Source organism: Melanostigma gelatinosum, assembly GCF_949748355.1.
Source record: "Melanostigma gelatinosum genome assembly, chromosome: 10".
Taxonomy (NCBI): Eukaryota; Metazoa; Chordata; class Actinopteri; order Perciformes; family Zoarcidae; genus Melanostigma; species Melanostigma gelatinosum.
The window spans coordinates 27,466,757-27,474,256 of NC_136643.1; the positions used below are offsets into that span (position 1 = coordinate 27,466,757).

The window sequence follows — 7,500 nt, forward strand, 5'->3', positions numbered from 1 at the left end:
CACGAACTTCAGCAGTTTTTTGAGGACAACCAGTTTCATTTGGCGTCCAATCTGCATGACGAGGACTTTCTGCAGAAGCTCTCCTATCTGGCCGACATCTTTTCTGTTCTGAATGAACTGAATTTAAGTCTGCAGGGAGTCAGTGTTACTTTGTTCAACACACAAGACAAGATAGAAGCTGTGATCAAGAAGCTCCGGTTCTGGACAAGCTGTGAGTGGGAATACGCTCCTGTGTTTCCCTACGCTTCACGCGTTCTTGGAGGCAAACGACGTGATCATGGGTGAACATGTGAAAGGTCTCATAATTGAACACCTCAAACAACTTGCCGAGCAGCTCCGGAAATACTTCCCACCTATGGACACATCTCAGACGTGGATTCGCTTCCCTCCTTGTCCCACAGCGGTCATTTCAGGAGCAGGAGCAGCTGATTGAGCTGTCATCTGATGGAGAACTGCAGTTGCTGTTCAAACGAAAGCCACTTGTGGATTTTAGGACCAAGGCAATGCCAGCATACCCAGTCCTGGCAAAGCAAGCCTTGAGGGTTTTGATGCCCTTTGCCACAAAGTATCTGTGTGAGGCTGGTTTCTCTGCTCTGACAGCAGTGAAGACTAAATATCGGCAAAGACTGGATGCTGTTGAGAAAGATCTGAGGCTTAAACTGTCTTCAATTGCGCCAAACATCGGAGAGCTTTGTGCAAAGATGCAAGCCCATCCTGTCGCATTAATACATGTAAGTATGTGGCCAAATATGATTGTTATTATTGCTACTAGGTTACTGGGAATACTCATCTCTCCCTCTCTCTTGCTGCAGGCTGAGCCACCTGCGCTGCATGTGAAAACCCTCAAATGGACTCCTCCTCTTTTATCTACATCTGTTTCTGAGCCTCTGCGTACTCTTTGTTCTTTACGTGGCTTACTGTGTTTAAGTCATTTCTAATGACACAGTACTTGGCATGGTGTTGCCTTGCTGTCTTACATAATTGTATTCCTGTATCCAGTTCAGTCCCCTACCTCTGATGATCAGTCGTGATGTGTAACTGCATTGTAATTTGTTTCAGATTAATGTAACCGCTGTGGTTAATTGTAAATTAAATGTGATAATCTGCCTCTGAGCCTGTGTGTGTGTCCTCACATCCGTATTGCTCTTTAAAAGTGACGCCTTGTGTCACTGAAAGTTATTGAAACTTTGTTGCAGTGTTTCAGGGCGTTTTCACACCTTCAGTTCGTTTGCTTTGTTCCGATTCAGGGACCTCCTTATGGAGTGGTCTCACTGACGTCACGATCTCCTTAGTTACCAGGTCGGTCGGCCATGTTGGAGTACATACAGATCCTCCATGGCGGCGAGTAAACAAGGAAGTGCGGCGAAAATACCATACTTTGAACCACTGGATAGTGCATCAAAGGTTCGCTACCTGGCCAAATTGAAGGTTATTGGTAACTTGGATCCTTATACGATGAGTGCAGATCGTTTCAGTGCCGATCCTACTTACCTTCCATCGGTAAACTACGCCAACATCTACACGTATCTCGTGAACACCCCCAGTCCTTACACGAAAGACGAGCTGGAGTGCTACAAAGGGCTCGACGCTGATAATCAGTTTGTCAGTGGATGGGTCCGAGACGTCAAAGCAACGGTCGTCGAGAATTCTCATCTCGTCATTGGAAGGGTAAATATATACAGATCTGGTCCGATATTTAGCAATATTCAATGTTTACTCAGCGCAAACAGACACGTGTGTTTGTTTACATTGTACGTGCATGTCATTGTGTGCGTGTGTGTAGGAATTCACTTTCAACTAACTCCTAACTTCATCCCCCCCCACACATATATATATATATATATACACATATATATATATACATGATACGACGTTAAACTCATATCAAGCAATGCTGAGGCTGCATCTCTGTGTTTCGTCTGTTGTACACGCTCGACACGTCTCTGGCACCGACTGCTGTCACGGGCCGATGAAGCTTCGGTAACCTTCTCATGTCCATGTTTAATTTATATTTCCTTTATTAAATACTGTTCACAAACGAATTTGCAAATAAAATCACTGACCACTTATAAAGTGATCCGCACATACTCGAGTGTACCCCAAATTCGATTCCTTTATATCCCGAGAGATGCGCGACAGCCATTTCTGGCGACGTCGCTTGGATAGCTCCTTCGTGTAATTTCCTTGATGTGTAATAACCGCTGGCAAACCAAAGAATGATTTCTTGTCTCTATCAGCTCTGCTGCCACAACCAAAGACAGCACAAAAGTTCACCATGATCGATAGGTTCTGCGACTCAGCCGTGCATGCCAGTGGCTGTGTGTACTCCAACATGTACTCCAACATGGCCGACAGCTAAACTGTGACGTCACACGAGACCACTCCATAGTCCTCCGAGCCCCAACAACAAGGACAGAGAGGAGGCACTCAGTGAACTTTACAGAGCCATCAGTGAGCAACAGACAGCACACCCAGACGGCATTCTCATCGTTGCTGGAGACTTCAACCATGCTAACCTAAAAACTGTTCTGCCTAAAATATACCAGCATGTTGATTTTCCAACCAGGGAAAACAACAAATTAGACCTAGTCTACACATCGATCAAGGGAGCGTACAAGGCGTCCCCCCTCCCCCACATTGGCCTCTCCGACCACCTCACGGTCTTGCTGAAACCGGCCTACAGAGCAAGGGTAAAGGTTACCAAACCGGTTTCAAAACAGGTACGGGTGTGGCCAGAGGACAGTACAGCTGCACTTCAGGACTGCTTTGGTACCACAGACTGGGACATGTTCAAGCAGGCAGCCACCTACAACCATCACATTAACATTCAAGAATACACAGAGACAGTCACAGGTTACATCACCAAGTGCATTGATGATGTAACTACCACCAGAGCCATCACCATCCGAGCCAACCAGAAGCCATGGCTGACAGGGGAGGTCCGCACACTGCTCAAGGCTCGCGACACCGCCTTCAGAGCTGGAGACCCAGCTGGGCTGGGAGCAGCCAGGGCTGACCTGTGCCGTGGCATCAGGAAAGCTAAACGACTGTACACCAGGAAAATCACAGGACATTTCAAAGACAGCAGGGACTCACGGAGCCTGTGGCAGGGCATTAGGACCATAACGGACTACAAACTACCGCCACAGACCTGTGACAGTCACACCTCCCTGCTTAACAACCTCAATGGCTTCTTTGCACGCTTCGAAGCACAGAACAACACACCTGCGCAGAAAACCACCCCCCCCACCGACGACCAGGCTCTGTGCCTGTCCCCAGCCAGTGTGAGGAGCACACTGCTGAGGATTAATACCCGCAAGGCTGCGGGACCTGACAACATTCCTGGTCGTGTGCTGAGGGACTGCGCAGAGGAGCTCACGGATGTCCTCACCGACATCTTTAACACCTCCCTGAGCCAGGCTGTTGTTCCCACGTGCTTCAAGGAAACCACCATCATTCCTGTGCCGAAGAAGTCATCTCCAGCCTGCTTCAACGACTACCGCCCCGTCGCATTGACTTCTACCATCATGAAGTGTTTCGAAAGGCTGGTCATGAAGCAGATCAAATCCACCCTTCCTCCCTCCCTGGACCCGTTTCAGTTTGCTTACCGAACTAAGCGGTCCACAGAGGATGCAATCTCCTCCGCTCTACACCCAGCCCTCACACACCTGGACACTAAGAACTCCTACGTCAGAATGCTGTTCATAGATTTCAGCTCAGCATTCAATACAATCATCCCCCAGCAGCTTGTGTGTAAACTTACAGACCTGGGCCTCAGCCCCTCTCTCTGCAACTGGTTGTTGGACTTCCTCACAGAGAGACCACAAGCTGTTCGGGTCAACAACAACACTTCGAACACACTAACACTGAGTACGGGGGCCCCCCAAGGTTGTGTGCTCAGCCCCCTTCTCTTCACCCTGCTGACCCATGACTGTAAACCCAACTACAGCTCCAACCACATCGTGAAGTTCGCTGACGACACTACCGTGGTAGGTCTCATCAGCCACAACGATGAGACTAACTACAGGAAGGAAGTGAACCAGCTGGTCCGTTGGTGCCAAAATAACAATCTCTTCCTCAATGTGGGGAAAACAAAGGAGATTGTTGTTGACTTCAGGAGAACCCACTCCCAACCCCCCCTCCCTCTGACCATCAATGGTGCTGCTGTGGAACAGGTGAGCAGCACCAAATTCCTCGGTGTGACAATCACAGATGACCTCACCTGGAACAGCAACACCACTGCACTGGCAAAGAAGGCCCAGCAACGCCTGTACTTCATCAGGAAGCTCAAGCGAGCAGGAGCCCCCCCCCCCATCATGCTCTCATTCTACCGAGGCGCCACTGAGAGCATCCTCAGCAGCTGCATCACGCTGTGGTTCGGAAGCTGCACCGCCTCCAACCGCAAGAGCCTGCAGCGCATTGTGAACTCTGCCCAGAGGATCATCGGAGTCTCACTCCCTACACTACAGGACATTTACAACACCCGCCTCACCCGCAAAGCACTCGGCATTGCGGGTGACCCCACCCACCCCTCCAACAGCCTCTTCAGCCTCCTGCCTTCAGGGAGAAGGTTCCGCAGTCTCCGTTCGAGCTCTACCCGGCTGAGGAACAGCTTCTTCCACCAGGCGGTCAGGATGCTGAACTCTCTCCCTCCCTCTCTCCTCTCGCTCCCCCTCTCTCCCCCCCTGCCATCTCTCCCCTGACCTCTCTACCCTCCCCCTCACCCACCTTTCCCCACTGCCTCAAATGGAACATACCAGGACATCTACTCCCCCTCACACCCCTTCCCTCATCCAGCACCAGTCACTTTTTATCAGCACCAGTCACTTTTTATCAGCACCAGTCACTTTTTATTCTCTGCTGCTACTTGTTTAATCCTTTATCTAGGCCCTTATGTTCTTAACTTTATTCTATTTTATTCTATTATATGTTATATGTTCATGTCTATATTACACTGTGGGACTGCGAGAAACGGCATTTCGAATTTTCTGTATGCATAACACATGTGGAAACTTTGACAATAAAGTGAACTTTGAACTTTGAACTTTGAACTTTAATATGATACAATGTTGCAGTTGCTCCTTTGTTCGGTTTGTGTTCACACTGTAACATTTAACAGAGGACTAAATCTTGTAAACAAACGCCACGCGCGAGCAAACTGTTCTCTCATTGGTCCGATTCTTATGCGGCTCCGATGCTTTTTTATTTTTATTTTTTTTAAGGGGGGGGGGGGGGTGCGCGAACCCGATCGGGATGTAGAAGGGGGTGCGCGGCCTAAAACGTTTGGGAACCGCTGGACTCGAGGATGTAGAGGGCCAATGCATAATATTATGTTCAGCAAAACATATCCACTTGATGCATCAGGTCAGTGTTTAGAGAAAGGACGCCTGCCTTGTCAACTCCTGTGGGCTGATTTGAACACAAAGGTTTTGCTCAAGCTGAATCTGCAATTGGGCGACTGCTCCCATCATAACTCCATCTGATCATCCACAACATGACTCAAATATCAAAACATGATCAATGTAACAACACAGTCATTACTTGAAACTGAAAAATGTCCTGTTCATCTTCCGTCTCGCTCTTCTTGGGCTGAAGACTCGTCCTGCGATGCTAAATAGTCTTTCACAGGCCGCTGAGGCAGGTAGAGGTGTGTTCAGCGTCACAGACAGCTTGCGCACAGCTGAGAAGGATTTCCCTAATGCTAACGCTAATGCTAACACTAATGCTAACGCTAATGCTAACACTAATGCTGCGCTCTCTCGGCTCCCGTCAATCCTATGGTGTGGTGGCTAGCTATAGCTAACGTTAGCCAACTAGTGCTGCACAACTGTCAACACTTCCTCAGCTCACTAACTCGCTAGCGATCCACTGGTGTTGGTCTTCGTCACCACCGTAGTTTGTTGCGGGAGTAGCAGGTGCTTCCATTTCTGCTTCCATCATGAAATCAGTCATCGTAGAGTGGAATTATACTCATGTAGTCGCCCGCTAGCTTATAGCATGTAGCATCCTGGACATCACTGGGAATCAAAACACCGCGGCTTTGAGAGCACTTGTTTGCAAGTGTGCATTAACGTGATGAACCAATGATTTAACTTGCTGCTAGGACCACTGATTCACCAAACCTGCTTGCTTGCAGTCTGTTCCACCACAGTCCCCGACGCTGCTCTCGTGATTCATTTTGTTTATAAAGATAGATTTGATTTTGTAGCGAGTAACGAAGGTTTCAGAGGAAATGTATCGGAGTAAAAGTATCAGTTTTCTTTGCAAAATGTAGTGAAGTAAAAGTAAAAGTCAACAGAAATATAAGTAGTAAAGTAAAGTACAGATACCCAAAAAAACTATTTAAGTACAGTAACGAAGTATTTCTACTTCGTTACTGTACACCACTGCTTTTACACCATGTGGTTTACACTTGATATAAAGCAACAGAATGCATGTTTGCACGTGTTGTGTAGCGCCACACAGCGGATACAGGAAGCGGTGCACGATTTGCAAACATCATTTCCAGCATCAGGCGGCCCACGCAGGAAGAAAACATCCGACTTAGGGACACGTTGTCAGACGGGCGAGCCGGAGTCCCGCCGTGAGGCTGCGAGGGCCCGTTATTATACAACTATTATGAGCGAGTGAGCACCATGTCTTTTCTATAACAACACATAATATAATAAAGGAGATGAAATTAGTTTAAATGATAAATCGGTCATGAACTAAAAGCTCTAATTAATAGAATATAAAAGTTTCTTCCGTCTGAAGAGAAATAAAGAGTGATTCTTTAAGAAGTGTGACGTTTGTGTCCGTAGCAGAAAGAACAGGTGAACATAATCATATATATATATATATATATATTTAATAACGTGACCTTATTAACGACATCACATCCTAATGGATTCACTTCATAAACATCTTCACAGATATGAAGCTTTACTATCACACTGTTTATGATGCAGTAAAACTGTCTTAATATCTCAGAGTGTGTTCATTAGGTTAAAACACACAGTCATTAATACACACAAACACACACACCACAGCATCATCAGCTGACCCTGTGACCTTCACATCGTCTAATAACACAAACACACAGAAGGTGAAAGAAGTCAGACTTCATCAAACTAATGTGATGAAGAAACTCCTCATCATCAATATTTATCTGTTATTATTATGAGCTTGTGAAGGCTCCGGTCATGTGACCTCCACGGCTGACCTCCACACTTAGAAAATCATTTTGTGCGTATATATGTGTGTGTTTCTATATATGTGTATATATGGGTGCGTGCGTGTGTGAGGATGTGTAAGTGTGTGTGAGGATGTGGATGTGTGTGAGGATGTGTGTGTGCGTGTGTGTGAGGATGTGGATGTGTGTGTGTGTGAGTGTGAGGATGTGTGTGTGTGTGTGTGTGTGTGTGTGAGGATGTGTGTGTGCGTGTGTGAGGATGTGTGTGTGTGTGTGTGTGTGTGAGGATGTGTGTGTGCGTGTGTGTGAGGATGTGGATGTGTGTGTGT

The 7,500-nt window shown here is 47.1% G+C and overlaps 1 protein-coding gene across 2 annotated transcripts in view; it reads right to left on the minus strand.

The window, feature by feature from the left end:
- gtdc1 (glycosyltransferase-like domain containing 1) overlaps positions 1 to 7,500 on the minus strand; it is a 50,471-nt gene that overhangs the window by 15,844 nt on the left and 27,127 nt on the right. The gene's annotated exons all lie outside the window — the stretch shown is intronic.